Below are 23,992 nucleotides of genomic sequence, written 5' to 3' on the forward strand. Positions count from 1 at the left end.
ATGAAAGTAGAGTTCTCTAGGTTCTCTAGACATTACCCTATATATAAATTAGGGCTGTCGATTAATCAGAGATAACTTACACGATTAACTCAAAAAATTTAATTGTGATTAAAAAAATTAATCATGATTTTAATTGTGCAGTTAAACAATACCAACTGAAATTTATTAAATATTTTTGGATGTTTTCTAAATTTTCAAATGTATTGATTTATATTACAACACAGAATACAAAGTGTACACTGCTCACTTTATATTATTATTTTATTACAAATATTTGCACTGTAAAAATGATAAACAAAAGAAATAGTATTTTTCAATTCACCTCATACATGTACTGTAGTGCAATCTCTTTATAGTAAAAGTACAACTTACAAATGTAGATTTTTTTTGTTACATAACTGCACTCAAAAACAAAACTATGTAAATCTTTAGAGCTGACAAATCCACTCAGTCCTACTTCTTGTTTAGCCAATTGCTAAGAGAAACAAGTTTGTTTACATTTATGGGATATATGCTGCCCGCTTCTTATTTACATTGTCACCTGAAAGTGAGAACAGGGCATTCGCATGGCACTTTTGTAGCCAGCATTGCAAGGTATTTACATGACAGATATGCTAAACATTTGTATGCCCCTTCATGCTTTGGCCATCATTCCGGAGGACACGCTTCCATGCTGATGACACTCGTTAAAAAAATAATGCGTTAAATAATTTGTCACTGAACTCCTTGGGGGAGAACTGTATGTCTCCTTCTCTGTTTTACCTGCACTTTGCCATATATTTCATGTTATAGCAGTCTCAGATGATGACCCAGCACATGTTCATTTTAAGAACACTTTCACTGCAGATTGGATAAAACACAAAGAAGGTGCCAACGTGAGCTTTCTAAAGATAGCCACAGTACTTAACCAATGTTTAAGAATCTGAAATGCCTTCCAAAATCTGAGAGGGATGAGGTGCAGAACATGCTTTCAGAAGTCTTAAAAGAGCAACACTCCAATGCAGAAACTACAGAACCCAAACCACCAAAAAAGAAAATCAACCTTCTGCTGGTGGCATCTGACTCAGTTGATGAAAATGAACATGCGTCAGGCTGCATTGCTTTAGATTGTTATTGAGCAGAAATCATCAGCATGAATGCATATCCTCTGGAATGATGGTTGACACATGAAGGGACATATGAATCTTTAGCGCATCTGGCACATAAATATCTTGCAACGCCGGCTACAACAGTGCCATGCGAACGCCTGTTCTCACTTTCAGGTGACATTGTAAACAAGAAGTGGGCAGCATTATCTCCTTGTTTGTCTTAGCGATTGGCTGAACAAGAAGTAGGACTGAGTGGACTTGTAGGCTCTAAAGTTTTACATTGTTTTGTTTTTGAATGTGTTTTTTTTTTTGGTACATAATTCTACACTTGTAAGTTCACTGTTCATGATAAAGAGATTGCACTACAGTACTTGTATTAGGTGAATTGAAAAATACCGGTACTATTTCTTTTGGTTTTTACAGTGTAAATATTTGTAATCAAAAGAAATATAAAGTAAGCACTGCACATTTTGTATTTTGTGTTGTAATTGAAATAAATGTATGTGCAAATGTTGAAAACATCCAAAACTATTTATATAAATGGTATTCTATTATTGTTTAACAGTGTGATTAATCACGATTAATTTTTTTAATCGCTTGACAGCCCTAATATAAACATAAGATCATACTATACCAACCTTTATTGGGAATTATCATTCTCACTCTTTTTTTTAAGTGACAGAAAGAAACCCAATGGATGCTACAAGGGAAGTGCTAGCCAAAAGGGAAGTGTCTATTTTTTCAGTTTCCTCTTACTGATACATGCCATAAGAGATTAAACATAAAAAAAGGCCTGCCATCTAAACCGGCCAAAGGAAAAATCTAAGGCTTGCCTGGGAGCTAGAGTCCTACGATGCTTTGCAGTTTGGCTAACTATGAGGAGTTGAATTGTACCAAGCAGTAACCATGTATTTTGAACTTATTGTAACAGATATTTTAGTAATACTTACCACGAAATGTGTGCAAAATGTATAACGAATAAAATGATCCAAATAAGGGAATAAACAATGACTAACTACCAGGTGTTGAGACAGTTGGAAAGTTACAAGGGAACAGAGGACTTAGGAAATAACCTAAGATAAGAAGAAGTATGTACCAAAAGGAGGAAGTAGTTAAGGGTCATTGTGGTAAAGAAGAAGGGGTAACAAGGAAATCATTTGTGAAGGGGGAGGAGACCATCTGCAGACTGGAAGCAGGTTGTCTGAGACAACTACAGAGGAAGGTATTCTACGGTTGTGAGTAATTGTAGGCCTCTCTGTGTAATATTCTGTCTTTACTATCTTTTAATCAATAAAATCCAATCAAAAGCTGACTTATCTGAGTTTTGTTATTAATTAAAACTAAACTCGAGACAACCACTCTCATCAAAACTATAATCACAATTAAAATTTTCTCAATTACTGGCTGTTAATTGGCTATTGGTTATCAATAAATTATTACATATTGACTATTAATTATCAATATGAGAAACAGAGAGGTTGGTCTCCAATGTCCCACACAATCTTTCCAGTTTATAAGAGGGAAACCACAGTTTGAGAAGAAAGAGCAATACTGCTAACATGAACTAGAATCCTTTCCTATAGGACAGGGGTTCCCAAACTTGGTTCACGGCTTGTTCACGGTAAGCCCCTGGCGGGCCACGAGACACTTTGTTTACCTGAGTGCCCCAGGTATGGCCACTCGCAGCTCCCAGTGGCCCCAGTTTGCCGATCCCGGCCAATGGGAGCTGCGGGAAGCGGTGGCCCGACCAGCACCGCTTCCCCCAGCTCCAATTGGCTGGGAAGGTGGACTGCGGCCACTGGGAACTGCGAGCGACCGTACCTGCAGATGCTCAGGTAAACAGAGCATCTCACGGCCCACCAGGGGCTTACCCTGAACAAGCCGCAAACCAAGTTTGGGAACCCCTGCTATAGGAGAAGAAATGCAGGAACATTTGACATATTTGCTGCATCTGTCTGCTGTCAAACTACGAGTAGTTTTCAGTGGGACAAATGTTAAGCCCCAACGGACCAAAGCCAGGGTAAAAGAGCTGTGCACAGAAGAACAACAGAGGAGCAGAGGTGATGGAACCTTCACAATGCCAAAGTAGAATTCAGAGTACGCAGAAAGTTAGCCTGTGGCCACCAGACCTGGGGGAGAGAGGGAGAGGAGTGGGAATTACAGAGCAAACTCGGTTGGCTTTTTCCCAATGGAAGAGGGTTGGTTTTGTTTTGTTTTTTTTACCACAGAGGAAGCCCCAGGTTTAAGACCCCTTTGAACTGAGGGTCTTGCTCTGTATATTCAGTATCTGTCTGACCAACGCCTCACCCTCCCCCCTCCTCTCCCCTCCCCACTTCTTTGTTGGTGTTCTGAGGCAGACTGGTCAACCCCACTCCTCTCTCCCAGGAAGAGTTAAATATGAGCAACAACAAAGCCCATTTTCTTGGGTTGAGATATTCTTCCAGTATAACATGATGTGTGAAAAGATGAGTCTCCCAGCAGCATCAGGGACAAGTCACCCTCCAACAGATGATGGTGAATCCATAGCAGTAGGAGTTGAGGGATGGGAGAGTTTCCATATGATGCTCACAACCTTTCCTACAGTGTATGATTTGTGCTGTGTCACCCAGCTGTTGGCAGTAACTGGACAACAGAGCCTATAAACTCAGAATATATGCCTCATATGAATAACTATCAAATGTCAGTTTCAGAAGGATTCACTTGTGATGGTGAAAGATTCTAGTTAACAAGCAAGCCTCATGATTTCTTAACATTTCACCTCCTCCGTTTCTCGCTGTACTTCACACTCTAACCACAGACTGTATCCCATACAACAACAGTCCATGAATTTCAGTCTGACCACATAGAACCCACATATCTGAATCCCAGAAATTTATTCTCATGCCTATGGCAATGGGCTAGTTTGGTCTGCTTTATTAATCTCTCTTTTCCCATGAGTTTTAGTTTTTTTCCAACACAAATAGAATGGTCAGTGTTGTTACCAACCACAGACTGGGGAAAAGCAAGAAATTAATAAACAACTAGGAGCTGGACTCACTTCATCATCCTGGTTGGCAACACATGGAACCAAAACACAGACAAGACATAAAATGAAAGAAAATATCAGTTGGACATTGAGTTAAAAACATTAAATGGTCAGTAGCAAGATTGAATGAAGTTTTGTAACCCAATAAACATGACCAAGTGAAGGTTTCCTGCATTAATCCACCATGGGCCTGATTGTTCTGTTATATACATCCATTTCACATAGGTGTAACTCCATGGACTTCATTGGAGTCTCTCTTGATTTATAGCAATGTGAGAGGAAAAAAAGGCCCACTGTGTTGCTATGGAGATTTGCAGTCACTTTAGTAAACCATGGATGGAATTTTGATTGTTTACTATAACATTCTAATTGTTTCCTATTGACATTTTGATTGTTTACCATTCCTCAACTAATGAGTCAGCTCTCCCATCACCTGTGATTTCATAGCACCTGGAGCCAGGACCCTTCAGCACCATGAGGGATTGGAATAATTGCTGGTGAGTTACTGGCCAGAGACTCAGCTTTATGCTTAGGACCCAATTTTACAGACACTTTTATATCCAAAGTTTATTGCAGGAATAGTTATTTGTTTAAATCTATCTAAGTTCTGTCCCAAAATCAGACACAGAAATGCTGTAATTGGTGTCCACAATTAGTTGATAATGCAATTATTTATGGATGCAAAATTGGAGGTCAGTTTGAGGCCCTTTTAAAAAATCAGACCCATCTTTCAAAAAGAAATCAGCCACTCTTTAGCAATATACATTCTATGGAGCTTGTTTTTAATAGTCAGACCCTTCCCTTAGAGGTATCAGGCACAGGGCTCTGTAAGGCTGCAGCAATGGTTATTTACTGCAGAAGCAGAGGAAAAGTGCCAGAGAGAGGAGCACTAGGTTATCTGTTATCTTTATGGCTGCTAAGTTTGGGCTCGGTTTGTTACTGTTCTGCTCAATAGAGTCTCTCACAGTCTACAGCACAGATTAAGCTGTCGGGTATGTAAACACACATAAGAAGTCAGATTCTCCACTTTGATTGTGAGAGACTTTCTAATTTGTCACTGACAATAAAACCCAGACAAGGCTATTTATGGGACTGCTCCAGTCTCAGAAGAATGCTTCTTTCTCAACCAAGTTCCCTGAAAACTGCATCAAATGTGTGACGTGCCTGAAATCATATATTTAAAAAACAGACAATAACAATAGTAAAAACTAAACTATTTCCCCCAGTGGGCATATTTCTTACAGTGGCTCCACAGGGAGGCCAGTATAGTCAAAGTATATAGACCACTATCTGCTCCATCTATGCCTCACACACAGATAGAGGGGTGTAAGCGGGTCACCACATCCAGAGCACCCCCACATGGCAATAGCAGGGTGCTGGAGCAGCCCTGCCTCAGTTTCCTTCCAAATGGGTTACCAGTGAGTCCACCAACTTTTCTATATATGCCTAACAGCGTCCTCTTCCAAGGGTCACATTAACAAAAAATTCAACAGCAAAGACAAAGAACAATCTTCATCCAGCTTCTCAGGTCCCCATTCCTCTTCAGGAACACTGGCCCCAGAGCTACATCCCAAGAGCCTACTCTTGTTCCAAAGCACACTATAGACACTAGCTTCCGTTCTGTAATTCCTTCCCTTATTTCTCTTCCTCCCCCGCAATCCCTTACTACGAGCCTGCCACACCATCTCCTTACACCACCAGGCGTTACCCCACCCCTCATTAGGCCTAACCTGGGCACAACTGTTTAGTCATAAGGGGGACTAATCCCACCTTTCTTGAAGACTCAGTCACTCTCTGACAAGGGGCTTATAATTTAGCCAAATATAGTGTACTGAATGGTAGTTAGACAGGTGTACGGCTAGGACAGCGTGGCCTGAAGTGTTTTTATGTCCTCGCCATCAAAAGTGCTTTCCAGTTCTTGCACCAAGACACACTCATGGCTTTTGGAAGACAGATGTGATGGCCTTCAATTGTGTTTCACAGTTCAGCCTTCTTACAGTATGTTGTTCCTTAGATGGATAAAAAGCTTTTAGGCCAGATTGTATGTTATGCTGATGCACAGGGAGAGAAGGGCACAAGGAGCCTTCCCCTTTGAGCATCCTGCATCAGAACCAACCGTTATTGCTTCATTCAACTGCCTACTTTCTCTGACATCACTTCAGGCTTTTCTTTAGCTAATGCTATAGGGCTTTGCGGCTTGAGAAAACCTGGATTTGTGCTGGAAATGGCCTAACCTGATGCTCACTTTAGATAAGCTATTACCAGCAGGACAGTGGGGTGGGAGGAGGTATTGTTTCATATTCTCTGTGTATATATAAAGTCTGCTGCAGTTTCCACGGTATGCATCTGATGAAGTGAGCTGTAGCTCACGAAAGCTCATGCTCAAATAAATTGGTTAGTCTCTAAGGTGCCACAAGTCCTCCTTTTCTTTTTGCGAATACAGACTAACACGGCTGTTACTCTGAAACCTGTCACTTCACTGGGTTACTATATGTGGCAATCATATCCCCTGTGAGACTTGTCAGGCTCAGGGTATCCTGTTGCAGTGGGGCCCTTTGCAATAAGATGGCACCCACATGCTGCCTTGCACAGCAGAGACCTGTGATTGAGAGAATTTATACTACCAGATTTCACTTTTTGTTGTTGGCATTTGGTTTCCTTCAGATTTAAATACCTGAAGTTCCCCCCAGGATTACTGCTGTGGGATCTAAGGACCTTTTCTTGTTCATTGGTGTAAACTGTGTTTGTGTTTTCAGTTTCTGACACATTAATGCTGGACTTAATATATAAGTACACATAGAAAATGTAATGGTAATAGTACCATAGCTGTGTTGCCAGTACAGAATAATCACCTAACCAGTAAGGTCAGAATATTCTGAGCCTCTGTCGTGAGGTGCTCAAATATATGTTAACTCCTTAAACTTAAAAATGTGCATGGATAATGCCTTTAAACAAGGCCTTGTTACTCAGAAATTCTCCCACAGGTGAAGAGTAAAGACATGGACATTTCTGTAACATGTAAAAGGTGAATGACAGTTAATCTGCTGCAAACATCTTGTGCTTTCCAGTCCACATAGCCCTTTTCACATGGAGTACCCTTCCTGAGCTAATCTATGAAGTAATTATCCTCTTCTCATTCAAATCCCTCCTCCTGACCTATTTGTATCTTAGGACTTGGCCACATTGGCACTTTACAGTGCTGCAACTTTCTCGCTCACAGGTGTGAAAGAACACCCCCTCTCCCCCAGCACTGCAGATTTCAGCTCTCTCCCAGCGCTCTGCCGCGACTACACAAGCCAGGTTAAAGAGCTGCTGCGGCTACCAATTGAACAACAAAACTTTTGTCATTCATGGGTGCTTAAAAAGCACTCCCCCACCCAAGACAAAAGTTCTTCTGGGGCAAGTGGCAGTGTAAATGGCTCATTTTAGCCACGTTAGAGGAGCGCTCTCCTGCCGACAACACCAACCCTGCCTCTAGAGGGTGGAAGCGTTTTGTCAGCAAAAGTGCTGACAAACAGCGTTTACACTGCCCGACTTGTAGCGACTTTTAGCTGCCAACTAATAATGGTGGCCAGTAGGGATTGCTGATATTCATTTGCTCATTTCTATTTTTAATACAACCCTAAAACAAAAAACTTGATAAGTGATTTATTATTCTCAGAATTATTACCCCTGTTGTACACATGGAGAAACCAAGGCACACAGAAGTGAAATGATTTTCCTAAGGTCATTCTCCAATGGAACCATCTGTGTATCAAAAGGCAGATCAGCTCCATTTAAAAAGGGATGTAAGAACAGTTGAGATGATCAGATCAGCAAACAGAACCCATTTGGCAGAAATGGAGTGGAAAAGCAAAAGGAGACCAAAATTATCTTGGGCCAGCAAGGAACCAGAAAAGTAACAAAGCTATGTTTCTAGTAGGAGCATTCAGGACTATGCTCCGATACACAGGCGATGTCTACACTTGAAAAACAGGTTGCATTTTAAAGCATGTTAGCTAACACATTTTGACTAACAATTTAAAAAAAGACTTTGCATCTAGTGTAGAGAGGGCAAGTTTTGTTTAAACATATGTCAGCTCATTGTGGTCAATCCTACAAGGGGAACTTTTTTCTTTTCTGTTAACTGTAAAGACTTAGTATGAGATATCAGAAGCAATACCCCTACCCACACCCTAGTAAAAACAACAAAACAAAAAATTCAGCTGGGTTTACTTTATTGAACAAGAAGATCAAGACAGTGATACTATCAGAAGCAAAGGATGAGCAGAGAATAGGTCTGTTTGTGGATCTGCTAAAGGAAACTGAAAGCAATGGAGAAGCAAGGAAGGATGAGGTAGACTAGAGTTGTGTAGGGTGCTAGGTAGTGGATTTTCAGTGATCAGCAGTATCAAATATTCAAAATTTGCGATAATGCTTAAAATGGAGTTTACCACCTGACCTGGAGGGAAATAGGGGGACAGATTAGAGACAAATCTAGATTCTTAGCAGGTGTAAATGAACATAGTTTCATTGAAGTCAATGGGATTTAAGATGCTTAACATTAAGCAGGTATGTAAGTACTTCAGTTGGGAGCCCAAGTTTTCCTATAGACATTAACAAGGTATTTTGAAATAAATGAGGAACTTATTTCAAATGGCAAGGATCAAATAAATACTAATTTTCTGCCATGTGTCTTATGTCAATATGGGACACCCAGTACTCTTCCATGTCAATAACAATAGGTCATCATTGAGTGTCATATGGAATCACTGGGAGCAAGATTATTATTGGCAGGGATTGGACTGCCCCCAAAGGGTTTACATCTTGTCTGGCTTGCTGGGAGATATTTAACTGGGTTGCAGCCTGGTATAAATCTCCCACCTTTTCCACTTTTTGAGATTGGAAGTGACACTTTAGAATTCAACCATTCACTATTCTTGATCACAATGGGAAAGGGGAAGTCACTCCCCTGTCTATCCATATTGATCATCAACTGGTGACAATGGAGAGGAGTTGCTGAATTATCATAGGGGAGGGACCCTCTCAGCCTCTCCTACATAAGTCCTGATCCTGCAAACACACATGCATGTGTATAATTTTAGTCACATGAAATGGTTGCAGGATCACGGCCATAACTTGTAACATGTGACCCAGCTCAGTTTCATTGGCATTAACTTAACATCAGAACTGGTAAATACAAGAAATGAGCCCTGATAAGCAAAACTATTGTAAGCCCCACTCCCCCCTTTGCTTCCTTGGTTACTCGGGAGCAGGCAGCACTCGCCTGGGTGCCTGAGAGTAAAGGAGATCCTGAGTATCCCAGTGGTGATGTTGGATAGATGGGAATCCTCTATCCACCCCTCTGCTGCAGTCCTTTTACTTACAAAGGACATTAATCTTGGCAGTGCTTCCAGCTGGCTGGGTCCTGGCACGCCTTGGTAAACCTGAGCTCATCTACACAATGGATCTAACCCCAAAGTACAGTTATAAACAATAGATAGCCAATATCCTCTTAGATAACACACCTTTACTTAACAATTTAGAAAAACATGATATAACAGACTGAGATTAATTAAAATGTCACAGCCACTTTAAATCAGTAGGGGGCACATCACTAAATCCATTAATAAATGCATTTACAGAAATAAATGAAACTTAACCAACTTACATTTACCCTGCCCCTGTGCGTGCACTCCTCTTAATGTCAGAGTTCTAGACACTGGCTAGTTGTATGGGTGCATTTGAAGACCTTGAAGCTGCAGACTGCACTCTGTTGGTCCAGTAAAGCAGTCCAGCCAAGGGAATAAAGCACAGAATGATTCTAACCTGGGATCATTCCAAGCTACAAGATGGGCGTTGTTATAACCAGAAGTCATAACCCTGGATCCTGGTTAGACAGTAAGACCACTCCGTCTCTTATCAGACCCCTTACAGTATCCTTGCTATCCCCCTTCCCCTGCAAGCACTTTCCCAAACAACAATGGTCGTGTTTATTCACACCGTCTTCACTACATGCCAACCTCAGCCAGTTCTGGGCACAGTAGCAGTCTCTGTCCTGCCTGCAATGAAGCCCAGCAATAGCCTCAGCAGTTTCACAGCAGCAGCTTCTGGCTTTCTAGCTTGGACAGAGTTCCTCAAAGCAACCTCCACTCCCCTGACCAGGATCTCAGTTCCCTACCCAAAAGAGAGGCTACTGTAGCTCTCCTTCTGGAAGCCCCTCTCTTCCCCTCTCCCAAGGCATCATGGGAGTTGTAGTCTCCAAGGCTAGATTACAGCGCTCAGGATCTCCCTGACTGGAACACTCCCAATTAAGTTTAGAGGCCTCTCGCCTAGAACAGGGATCGGCAACCTTTGGCACACGGCCCGCCAGGGTAAGCCCCCTGGCGGGCCGGGCCAGTTTGTTTACCTGCTGCGTCTGCAGGTTCGGCCGATCGTGGCTCCCACTGGTCGTGGTTCGCTGCTCCAGGTCAGCAGGGGCTGCGGGAAGCGGCACAGGCCAAGGTATGTGCTGACCGGTGCTTCCTGCAGCCCCCATTGGCCTGGCCTGGCGAACTGCAGCCAGTGGGAGCTGCGATCGGCCGAACCTGCGGATGTGGCAGGTAAACAAACCGGCCCGGCCTGCCAGGGGGTTTGCCCTGGCGGGCCATGTGCCAAAGGTTGCCAATCCCTGGCCTAGAATAAGGTGCCTACACTATTAAATGTCAGTTCAGCAAGGATTCCCCTATGCTGGCGAAAAAGTCTAGTTAATGTATCAGGTGCAGAGAAAAAGGGTCATTTTTAAGAATGGAAAACAACTGGAGTCTTGAGGATTATCTGATATTCCCCTCTCACTATTTCATCCCCTGGTTGCTCTCTGTATTTCACACTGTCTAATGACACACTATGTCAGAAACTATAATCTCTGACTGTATGGAAACCATGGATCTGGATCCAATGGATTTACAATTTCAGTGTTATGGTACTTGATGAACTCATGTTTTTTTTCCTGTGTTTTTCCAAAACAGAGATCATGGCACAATGTTGTCACAAAATGTTTATCTTGAACCAGAGATTGGCAGAAGGTGATAATTAACAGAAAGAGTCAGACTGACCTTATCCCTGGGTGTCTGGCAGCATCTGCAAGAAAAGCAGCCACAAAAGATCAACAGAAGTAAAGTTCTGGACAGAAATGAAACTAAATCTACCTGCAGAATATACAATTGTAGCTACCTAATTCAGCAAACTTATTGTGTGATGGCTTACTTCTTTTATGGACCATGTGTATGGAAATTTAAATTGTAAGATAGTAACTAATGAGAGCATAGCTGACAATTTAATAAATAGTAAGTCAAGGAAATTGCTTTAACTAAACAAAAAGGTATTCCTGGAAGGACATTTTCAAAAGAAATTGGTCCAATAAAAGATATTTCCTCACCCACCTTGTCTCTCTAATTTTCAAAAGAGCACATTTTTGTAGCATTTTGCCTTGCATCTACTTACACTGATTCTTCGGTTACACCCAAATCTGTTTGAAGAGATTCATTAGTCTGAGTATCTGTCTTTGATTTGAGAGTGTTAGCAAGTGGCAAGACGGGGCTCTTTCCAGGGCAAAGAAGCAGCAGCAACAGAAAAATGCCAGAATAGAGAGCATTAAGACCCTAATTACCTTCACGTTGGAGATGGTGGTTTAATTTGTGTTGGGTCTGCAAGGGCTCAGCTCAGTTGATGCTCTTAGAGTAAACTCCACAGATGGAGTACATGTATATAGATGCCCAAGAAGTCAGATGTTTTCCCTTAGATTATGAAAGCACTTTCCAATTTGTCATGGAAAATGAAATCCAGACAAAGTTTGTAGAGGCTGTCTTGCCCAGTGAGGAATACTTCTTTCTCAAATGCATTCCCTGAAAAATGGAGAAAATAGGAGTCAGACCCTGAATCTTGTAGATAGCAGAGATTAACAATTGTCATGACTTTACCCAAACAGGCACATTTGAGACTGATTACAGAGGGAAGGGAAATTGAATCACCAGTTTATTTTGATCATTACAGACTACCATCTTGCCACAACTCAGTTGCAGGGTGGTGGACCCAGTGACCATTTTAGGACAAAAAGTTGGCCACACCCTTTTCAGACAGTAGCCCTTTTCTCAGAGAGCTGCATAATCCTTAAAATAAGTAAATTAAAAGAAAAGAGAAGAGAAAATAATAATAGCAACAGTGCTGTTCCTCATTTAAGATTGCATGGCCTTTGGGTTTCCAATAGGTTAATGTACTAGACCCTCCCCCAGTCTAGGCAGGGGGGTGTCTATAGGGCTTTTCTACTCTCTCACCACCTTCTGATACAGCCACAGGAGAGCACCCTTCCCCTGATTCAAGCCCTCTTTGTGCCCTAGAGCTCTTTTTACATCCCCTAGGTGGGAATCATTAGCCCCAATCACTAAATGCTGTCCAACTGGATCAGATGATTCCCAGCACCTGCCTGGCTCCTTTCCAGAACAGGGCTGGCTGCTCCCTGGACCTTAAAGAGACAGACCACTCTGTTACAATAATTCAGCATGAAACACTCTCAAGTGTTGAATAAGATTGAACACTCTGCAGATATATAGCATTAATATAATCACATCCAAAAAATTTAATAAAAGAATGCTCAAGTGGCAAAGTCAAACACTTCGAAGTTAGCAAATGCCAGAATTAAGATTGCCTATGCTATCTTTAATTACATGATCATATACTACATTTTCCAAAGGGCCCTGCCTTATTCAATGAAAGAGCAATATTTTTTTATCCTCCACAGAAGTATGTAGCCTTATTTAAAGCACACAATCCAAATCTTGAGCTGAATACAAAATTTTTAGTCTCCTGGTGGGTGTTTCTGTGAAGCAAGGGATGTAGGCCATGGGCTTCACAGAGACTATTATCACTATAGTATCTGAGTGCTTCACAAACGTTAATAAATGTATCTTCACAACATCACTGTAAGTTTAGGAGGTATCTTTATCCCCATGCAGGGCCGGATTAACCTTTTGTGGGCCTGGCATCAAACATATTTGTGGGCCCCCATGGAGGCAATGGAGCATGGCACGGGGAGGTCAGTCCCTGGAGCGAGGGGCCAGCCAGAGGCAATGGGCATGGCGTGGCAGGGGCGGCCCTGCTCCGCCCAATGCGAGGGCACTATTTACAAACCGGCTGTTGCCAGACGCAGAGTGGCCTGCCTGGCCCTGTGCCGACAGCATGCCCCTTCCCCTTGGGCGCAGGCCCATGCCACACCACACAGGCTCCCTGCCCAACACCCCCCAACTCCCTATGTCCAGAGACTCCCCGGACCCACTATGCCCAGCGCCCTCCCAGGCCCATCCACAAATGCACAGCGCCCTGCACAACACCACCCCTGCCCACAGCCCCACCACAACTGCCCAGCACCCCACACACACGCTCCCTAGTGCCCCAACACACACAGATCCTCCCTGCCCCTTCACAGCCCAGCATCCCTCATACACCCGACAGACCTACTCGCCCAAGCCCTGCCTCCCAACCGCACTCACCGACCCTGCTGGGAGGCAACTGTCTGCCGGGCTGAGCCGGCAGCGCAGCCAAGGCTGGTCCTCGGGCCAGGAATTGCTCCAGCCCCTCGGGAGTGGCGCAATCAGCCAGGCCAGGACCTGCCCCGGCTGGGTCCCTCAAGACGCACTTGCCTGGAGGGGCCCAGCCAAGCCCTCCACACTGTTTCCCCCTCCTCACCTGGCTGAGACTGGCCAGGCTTCTGCACCAGTCCCAGGCGGCTCAGCTCTGGGGAGACAGGTGAGGCCCCACAGACTGCCCGGAGCCAGAAGTGCAGAGTGGTCCGGCCAGGGGGCAGAGAGGAGCAGAGGAGATGGGTCAGGGGGCGGAGAGGAGCCCTTGACCAACACGCGGGCAGGCTGAGAGGAGCAAGTGGTGGGCTGGGGAGCCACCGGGGTCTTGGGGTGCAGTGCAAACGGAGCAGGCCAGGGCCCATTCTGAGCATGGGCCCAGCTCCATGGAGCCACTGGAGCCATTGTAAACCCAGTACTGTCCCCACGTTACAATGAGGAACTGAGAAATTCAGGCCATATTGCCACAAGTGTCCACTAATTGGGGTGCCTTAGGACCTGATTTTTCAGAGTACATAGCATTTTTATGGTACTTTATATGTTCAAAGCACAGCTCCAATCAGTGTCAGTTGCAGTTGTGAACACTGAACGCTTCTGCAAATCAGATTGCAGGCATCTCATATTGGGCACCCAGAGAATGAGGAACACACAAAGTAGTAACTTCCTGTGAAGTGTTTGGTTTAAGCAGTTTGACTAGTACCACATTGGAATTCTATGGCAAAGACAGGGATCCAATTCAATTCTCCAGGGTGACATTCAACTACCCAAGCCATGAGACCATTCTTTCTCTTCCTGAAGTTCCCTGGCTCGTTCACCCCACATCTTCCAACTTCTTGGACAAACAAGGCTGAGATCCTCCAGACAACTGCCTCATTCACTACGCAACCCTGATTCATTCCCAGAATACTATCCATGCCGTGCACTAAATCAGGCAGGGTATTGTAGAAAAAAATATGATCTGATCATATAATTACAGACTGCATCATAAGGCATACACATGAGGGAGCCGAATTAAGGTTGCACAGGGAACCTTAATGCTGGCATTTCCTAGCTTCTAAGGGCTTGACTTAGCAACCTGAACATTCTATTAATGTTGTTCTTTCAGTGTAATGAACTAATTTTAAAAATACAAACTGAAAAAAAAAAAAGAGAAATTCCGTCATATGAAACCATAGCAACCCCCAACATGGGTCATCTGCAGGGTTAGGACCATTAAATCTATAGCATAGACCTCTACCTTTTGAGCTAATGGAGTCACTGGTAGCAATAGTAGGCTGTTATCCTTGATGTGGACTAGCAGTAGTGCGGAATGGGACGCTTAACCAGCAGGTTTCACAGCTATTTGCTGAAAGCAAAGGAATAGTGAAACTCAGGACTCTTGGATTCAATTCCAGGTTCTGGAGGGATAGGTTTTCTAGTGGTTATAGACCATTCTTTCCCTGTGCCCCCAAAGTTTCCCCTCTCTTTCTGCTCCTATCCATTCACTTCACCCTGCTGGCTCCCTACATTCCTTACCCTTGTATTGGAGTATGGCTGTTTCTCCTCCACATGCCTGAGTGCCAACAGACAGGGCATTGAGAACACAGGAGAGACAATATTCCTTCTCTCAGTTCCTGTGCCCAGTACTGGAGCGGAGAGCAGCAGAAACTGCAGAGAAAGTCTTGCTCAGCTCCATAGCCTTTGAATGGAATATCATGCTCAGTCACTCTGTGGGCATGGCACATGTGCTGTCCTTTCAGGATGTAGGAGCTGTGAGGGGTCAGAGCATTCTCAGTGAAAATGGAATCTTTGATGAATTTCGCTGCCAAACCTAACAAGCCTCTTCTGAGCATGTGGAAAATTAGATTTTCAGAGGCTCTTAACTTGGTCAAATTTGTTCAGATTTTCACAGAAACAGCAAAAGGCACATCCCTGATACCAGGGCAACACTCCCCACCCTCCAACCAAATTTCAAGGCCCTCCTCCAAAGTATTGAGCTGCTTCTTAATTAAATTGATGAATTTTTTTAAGATGGACAAAACAACATTTTTTTCTAATTGTATTGTAAATGGCAAATGTGTTTTACCTGAAACTTTCCAGATAATTTCAGCCTGAGGCAGGCATCTAGGATAGTTAATTTCAGCACGAGTGATTGAAGTTTGGCAAAGTTATGAACAACTGAAAACAGGATCTTATAATGCCCTGCCTATAGTAATGACAGGTGCTGACCTAATGTCTCCTCTATCAGAAGGGTTTTCCAGTTGCTATGGCTCCATCAGGGCACTCTCAGCATTTGAACAGCAGTATAAGCTGTTCTGCTTGGAAAAAATGATTATGTATAAATGGCAAACTCTTACTTAAGAAGTACATCTTCACACAACGCACAGTGGAACTTGTTGCCGGGGATGTTCTGAAGGCCAAAAGTCTATCTGGATTAAAAAAAGAATTAGATAAGTTCCTGGAGGATAGGTCCATCAATGGCTATTAGCCAAGATGGTCAGGGACAGAACCCCACGCTCTGGCTCTGGGTGTCCCTAAAACTCCAGCTGCCAGAAGCTAGGACTGAATGAGATGGATCACTCAATACTGCCCTGTTCTGTTCACTCCTTCCAAAGCATCTGACACTGGCCCCTGTCTAAAGACAGGATATCGGGCTAAATGGTCCATTGGTTTGACTCAGTACGGCTGTTCTTATGTTAAATCAGCTCCTTTTGGGGTTGATCCAAAGGCCACTGAAGTCAGTAGAAGTCACAGTCATGTGAGTATGCATGTGTATAAGCAGTTCTGACAAGACATATGCCTATATCACCCTGACTACTTTGCTTGTCTTTGTTTGTTGCTTATTCTTTTTAGATTGTAAGCCCTTCGAACGGGGATTTATCTCCCTATATATTTGTACAGCACCTAGCACATTTTTGACACTACTTGTAGTAGTAGTGATTATTAATAATAAATAATAATATATGTTGTCTTTATTGACAAAAAATAGTTTTTGTTACATTTTACTCCTTTTAGCACAGCAGAGCTAGTGCAGCTATAGGAGACTGCTATATTCTGCACTGGCTCTAACGCCATCAGGAGAAATATTCATCAAGTTCCAATTGCTGGAGTAATATTCACTATCTGTAGCAGCTGTGTCAACCTATTACAGTTAATGGAGTTGCAGACCTGTAGTTGAGTGAAGAAGAAGACAATAGGTTTGCCCAGGTGTAACTGAGAGCAGCTATAGAGTCTTTATTACAGGCCACAGTGCATGAGCTAGAAAGAACAAAGCTCAGTTTTCAGATCCCACAGTAAATTTGCAGCACTGGCAATTAGGTAAAAACAAATTTTGTTGTAAACGGAGGGAATTTGTGTCCCAATACTTTAAATCTACAAGAAGATTTGTTATGGAAGACAATGAAAGCAGGATCAGGCCTTTGAGCTGGGGACACTGAGAACTAAGGAACCCCAAAATATTATTTTAACAGATTCTAGTTTTTAGAACAGCAGTGAACATGACTACCATACTATTATGCTTCACCATTCTAACTCCTTTCATTAGCTTGAGACATGGGACTGAGGTCTGATTAAAAGAATATGTTACAGAGCAGCAGTCCTGTGGTGAAGTAGGTAACTTCTCTTGTTGCCTTTGATGTCTTTCAGGAGCTTATCAGTGGTCTGGGAATCGGGAGACTTGGGGGTTCCGGTTCTGAGTCAGCCTCTTGCCCACAAGGTGAATCTGGGCAAGTCACTTTACCATTCTTCTTTTTCACCTCCCACCCTTTATCTTTCTTGTCCATCTCTTGTCTGGCAGGGACTCTCTCTTACTATGTGTTTATATTATCTTGTAGATAGAGGATAGCTGTAAAAAAAGAAAATTATTATTGTGAGAAGCAACAATTTAATAACTCAGTGATATATGGGATTTTCTTCAATATACAGTATTAAAACTTTAGGATCAGGCCCTCTGAGTCCAAGGGGATTTCCTTTGTCTTCTATTATATTCCCATTTCTGTCTCGCTCTGTTAATTTTCCACTGACTGAACCCTGGAACAGGAACCATTAGGTTCCATCTGTTGACAGATTGTCTTGTTAGCTCGGCCATGTCACTTATAGTTTTTCCATTTCCCCCCATCCTTTGTTTCTAAGTGATTGCTCCATTCCACAGACTTGATTGTCCAGATTATCTTGCTGCTTCAACATTTTTTTCAGCTGACACTTATAGGGGTTTGCCGGTTATCATCTTTACCGTGGTATGTGACAATATTTCTCCGAGACGTCTCAAGCTTCTTCTTGCTGCTGGTAACCGGTGATAAGATGGCATCGACAGGCTTTGTGGGCAAGGTGAGGGCTGTTTTGCATGATCATATTTACCATTTGCTTTTGGCATTTTGACTTCCTCAAATTAAAAGCTGGAACCTCAAAGTGCCTTCCAAACCGTAGGCCAACATTTTGAAACCTGGGCTTGTTAGACTCTTAAATCTGTTTCTATTTGCAGAGGTGCTGAGCACCTGCAACTCCACTTGAAGTCAGTGCAAGTTGAAGGTGCTCGGCACCTTTGAAAATCAGCCCACTCTGATTCAGGTGTTTAAATACAGGGTAACTTCAGCCACTGAATATTGGAGATTTTGGTCATTAGTGAATGAAGACCGTGTAGGCTTTAATTACACAGGTCAGCAGCAGGACAATGCAGAGCCACAGGTGATGGAACAGGAAAGTGGCTGAACAAATAGTCCTCTTATTGTTTTAAGGGAGATTCTTGGCTTGGTTGATCCCTAAATGTAGGGATGAGGGACTGGTTTGGATAAAGTAGGAAGAAGATTGACCCTTTGCCCTAGCACTGAATAAATTGGATCCTTTTATAAAGTACTTAAAAGACGCACTGAACATCCACCGTGAACCCAATTACTCTTATCTGCATCAACCCTCTTATCCACACTCCCCTTCTTACATAATCAGCTTACTCACTGATCACAAAGTTCCCCCCACACTTCCTAATCACTTATCCCTTGTCCCTTTGCTGAAATTTTAAATGTATCTTACAGGATCTAACTTTCCCATTCAGGACCTGTTAGAGCTAGAATTTTTCAAACAATCTCCTGCTGTATACTTGTGGATTGCCTTTATAATGGCAATCAGTCTTCCTGGTCTGTATTTGTTGTCTATGTAACACTGACAGATCCTGGTCATCAGTGGGCAGGATCGAACCTGGGACTTCTGGAGCTAAATGCATGAGCCTTTACTGCATGAGCTAAAAGTCATATGGCCATTAGATAAGGTTGTAGCAGACTCATTAATCTCTAAGTGGCCTCAGTGCCACTAGAGGAGACAGAGCACCACACCCAGGAGGTGTGTGGATTACACCTATATTACTTAGGAATTTTAATTTGGCACCTTTTGTGAGTTTGTACCTTTTCCACAGAAAACAAAGTTTGGGACCTGCATTCCGGATTTGGCACAGGTGTGCTGCTGTCTTCAACTCTCACATATCATAGATGATCTAAAATGCAGTAGAGTCCTCTGACCCAGGGAAACTCTCAACTCTAGCATACCAGGCTGGAAGACAACAAATGACCTTGCAGAGATTGCTGTATTTGCTGACATCCTAACATGCATTGGAAATGTCAGCAGTGGCTGTTCAGTGGTAAGGAGATTGGACTGGGGAGCAAGGAAGAGAGACTGGTAGGAGAACAGGTATGGTAAGGAAAACTGGTAGAACAGAAGGAGTCTCCAAGTTCAGGATGAAGGAGATCATCTGAGAACTTGATTGTGATCTCAGGTCATAAAGAAGGATCTGGCATTGGGCTCAATAATAAGAAAAAAAGGAGTTCAGAGGAAGGGAAAGGTATGGGAAGGGATGTATCAGGGTTGGTTGGAGGGAGGGAGAGAACAATGGGATGAGGAGAATGGGGATGAAGAAGATTCAGAAAAGGAGGATTTGATATGATAAATGTAACAGAATGGCACTAATTGAAGAGGGAAATGATTGGACAGTGAGGATTCTGAGCCAGGGTCATGTCAGACTATGTAAATGATGTCTAGAAACCTAAAATGGAAACAAATCTGCTTACTATTATTGGGACAAATACACAGGTGCATCTAAGAAGGTATAATGTATTCCTTCTTCCAATCATCTCAGCATGGAAGCTACACTAAAGGTCTCCATTACATGCACTTCTGAATTTGCCTCTACATTTAGCTCCCATTGTCTCTAGTTGCTTTTTAAGATTCTACCAAGGCATGAAGGGTCACTAGAACTCTTTAAGTTGGTTGAAAGGACAGTGCCACATTATACTGCCCTACTTTTCAGAAGTGCTGAGCATCCACTGGTCCAGCTGAAGTCAGTATGAGTTTTGGGTGCTCATCACTTCTGAAAATCAAGCTCAGCTCTCAGTATAGAGTTTGTGGTTGTGTGTTGCAATACAGCTCAGCTCTTCAGGAGAATTCTTAAGGAACATACCTTCCTGCCAATATTTGCATGTTCCCCAGTTTCTGCATCTGTTTGGTGTGCTGCTTGGGGATTTCTGCAAAGTCATTTCTTTAAGTTTAGCATGGATTTTTACATTCTACCTATAGGTGCTGTGTAACCCTTCTCTGTGTCACAGTCGAGTTTATTCCTTTAGTGTCTGGTATCTCATTGAACTCTTCACAAACTAGTTCTAGTTTAAATCCAGCATTGATCAGTAGTGACCCAAAGTTCTTACCATATGCTGGCTGTTCTGTGACCATTGTGAAATAAATTTGGTGAGTCTCAGACCCCGTCCCAGAGGGCAGGTGTCCTCGTCACAGAAACTACCAGCATGCCAGCACAACTAAAACTATTGGACACCTTGGTTGGCAATCTGTGGCACAGGAATTGCATTATTCTGTCACTCCTAGAGGTCATGCCTCTAGGACAAGGCTAAGGCAGATAGAGAGGGATCCTGCTCTGGTATGGCCCAAAGGACAGTCTTTCATGAGCAGTAGATGCACACACAAATGTAAGCCTAGTTCTTGCTATCAGGTTGTTACAGAGTCTTTCTCCTGTGCCTGACTGGATTTGTTGACATTATGTTCTGACTGATACTCTCTTCTGTCTTTATAGAGATTATTTTAGTGTTTAGTGATTGGGGAGGTTTCCTCCTAAGTGTATCTCCAGCTAGTGTCACTTGTAAACGGATCAAGATAACTAAGGAGGAATGTCAAAAAGGGAAAATAGTATTGAGTTATTGGCCTAGAGGTGCACTTGGAGAGACTTTTCATTGTAATTCTGCCCAGGGCAGATGCCTTATCTACAGTATCTCACCCTCAGTTTAGGGAGATAGTAGTAACTTTACTGGATTTTCAAAGAATTTCAGTGCTATAAATTTTAACCCCTCTGTTTCTGGAAAAAAGGCATAATTTCCTCTACTGCAATACCAGCAGTTAAAGTTAGATCGGTATTTTCATTCTACATGCCACAGTTCAAATAGTTTGTTATTCAGCCATAGAAATTCACTCTCGGTTGGGTCCCGGCAAGAAGATGACTATGTGAATTGCTGATGTCTTTCAGATCTCTTTGCCAATGTCAGAATGCCATTGCTGCAGCACAAAGGGGATGGAATCTGACCCTAACTCCTCTCCTGTCGATTTTGTCAGTGTGAGGGAATCTCCAGTGTGGGGAGGACTGGTGTGTCTGGACCCACTATGGCACCCTCCTCACAGTGGGAGATTGGGAGGGGCAAGGAGGAGGGAGGGCAACATGCATTACACTCCTGCTTTGCTCAACTGGCAGATGGTCCCTTAAGCTCTGTTCCCAGCTGCCACAAGTTGAAACATCTCCAAGACTGCTCTAATTTATGCCCAGACCAGGGCTAAAGCAAGGAATCAGGAGGCTGTGATAGGCAGAAGCTAAGTAACTCCTCCTGCTCCCTGCCTTGTGCTCTTCCCTCTCATCCCTGCTCCTCTAGGAGTTCCCCATTCATTGCTTTATGCTCTCGGGATTTATTATATTTATTTTACACCTCAAGCCTCCCATGTCTTTTTGATGTATTTCTGCTTCCTACAGAAAGTAATGTCCCCTTGTCTGCACATTTCTACTTCTAAGAGTGAGAGGGATTCAGTCCCCAATGATAGGCTCAGCTACCTGCTAACACATTCTTCACCTGCACTTCCATTACGTCTTTTTAGAGGGCAAAAGAGCTGAAAAAAATTCATTACACATTATGTGACATTAGACTGTACTTGAAGGGCCTTTGCTGATTGCCAGTCTCCATTAGATGCCCATGGGATGTTAAACAATCATTGTTCATCTGTTATTCAGCATGTCAAGGTTCCTCCCCCACTCTGAACTCTAGGGTACAGATGTGGGGACCTGCATGAAAAACCTCCTAAGCTTATCTTTACCAGCTTAGGTCAAAACTTCCCCAAGGTACAAAATATTCCACCTGTTGTCCTTGGACTTGCCGCTACCACCACCAAACTAATACTGGTTACTGGGGAAGAGCTGTTTGGACGCATCCTTCCCCCCAAAATACTTCCTAAAACCTTGCACCCCACTTCCTGGACAAGGTTTGGTAAAAAGCCTCACCAATTTGCCTAGGTGACTACAGACCCAGACCCTTGGATCTTAAGAACAATGAACAATCCTCCCAACACTTGCACCCCCCCTTTCCTGGGAAATGTTGGATAAAAAGCCTCACCAATTTGCATAGGTGACCACAGACCCAAACCCTTGGATCTGAGAACAATGAAAAAGCATTCAGTTTCTTACAAGAAGACTTTTAATAAAAATAGAAGTAAATAGAAATAAAGAAATCCCCCCTGTAAAATCAGGATGGTAGATATCTTACAGGGTAGTTAGATTCAAAAACATAGAGAACCCCTCTAGGCAAAACCTTAAGTTACAAAAAAGATACACAGACAGAAATAGTTATTCTATTCAGCACAATTCTTTTCTCAGCCATTTAAAGAAATCATAATCTAACACATACCTAGCTAGATTACTTACTAAAAGTTCTAAGACTCCATTCCTGGTCTATCCCCGGCAGAAACCAGCATATAGACAGACACAGACCCTTTGTTTCTCTCCCTCCTCCCAGCTTTTGAAAGTATCTTGTCTCCTCATTGGTCATTTTGGTCAGGTGCCAGCGAGGTTACCTTTAGCTTCTTAACCCTTTACAGGTGAGAGGAGCTTTCCCCTGGCCAGGAGGGATTTCAAAGGGGTTTACCCTTCCCTTTATATTTATGACACAGCATGTTCACCCATGCACCGCAAACACACTCTGATCCATTCACTGACATGATCTGAAAAATCCTAATACACTACAAACTGTTGTATCAATGTTTTTTTGTAGGATACATCGTTCACTGACACAAGAGAATTGCTGCTTTGTGCTTCATCCGTACATCAGTGCTGACCCAAATCCTATTTTTATTTGAAAATAAATGTCATACCAACAAATTGCTTTGGTAACCATGACTTTCTCATTGTGAAATTATTTTGAATAAATCCATCAGAACATAACTCAATCCAGTGTAAACCCCCCACTGCAAGGAAATGTGCATGATGCTGGAACTCAATAAAGATGTAAATATGCTGAGAAATTGCCGTCCTCGCTGTAGAGTTGCTCCTTTTGAAATGTACCACCATGAAAATATTCAGGTGGGATTGAAGTGATGATTACTGATTGTACAATAAATCTTGTTAACAAGCTCCATGGTGCAAAGATCAAGAATGTAACTTATGCTCATCCTCCTTTTCTGGAAATCATATTGATGAGGAAGCATTCCTGAAAGTTGGGAACTGATCCTCAAAAATCTTCTGGTTTCCATTAGCAGTATCAAGCCATGAGGGTGATTTCATAATCAAACTGAAGAATCTGGAGTTCTGCATGCAGATATATATATATCTGTATGTGAGCTCAACTCATGGAATTTATTAAGAGAAATCCAGTAAGCAGAGACTCAACCAGAGAGACAGCAACTGTCTCCACCATGAAGATAGCTGGTGTCATTGTGCTCCTTACTCTGGCAGTTTTCTGCTGCTCAGGTGAGTAACTTTTAATAACCCCTGTAGTGAGAGGGGTGGCCCAATTCTCTGCCACCTGCCAGCATTAATCAATCATGTCCTGGCCTCAGATAGGAAGGAGAAGGAGTGGTAGGCATGCACTTCACTCTGGAGTTCTTCATTCAGATATATTAGTTCTTCAATCTAAGGCTTCTCCTTCACCTTGTTGAGAAGGCTGCTGGTGTTTGACAGTATGTCCAAGTTTTGGAACCTCAACAGGACATGGGGTCCTGGGCACCACAGTGAGCTCTTGCATTTATGTGTCTTTTAGCATAGACTATATCCATCTTCTCCTTATGTC

Source organism: Eretmochelys imbricata, chromosome 8 (genome assembly GCF_965152235.1).
Source record: "Eretmochelys imbricata isolate rEreImb1 chromosome 8, rEreImb1.hap1, whole genome shotgun sequence".
Lineage (NCBI taxonomy): Eukaryota > Metazoa > Chordata > Testudines > Cheloniidae > Eretmochelys > Eretmochelys imbricata.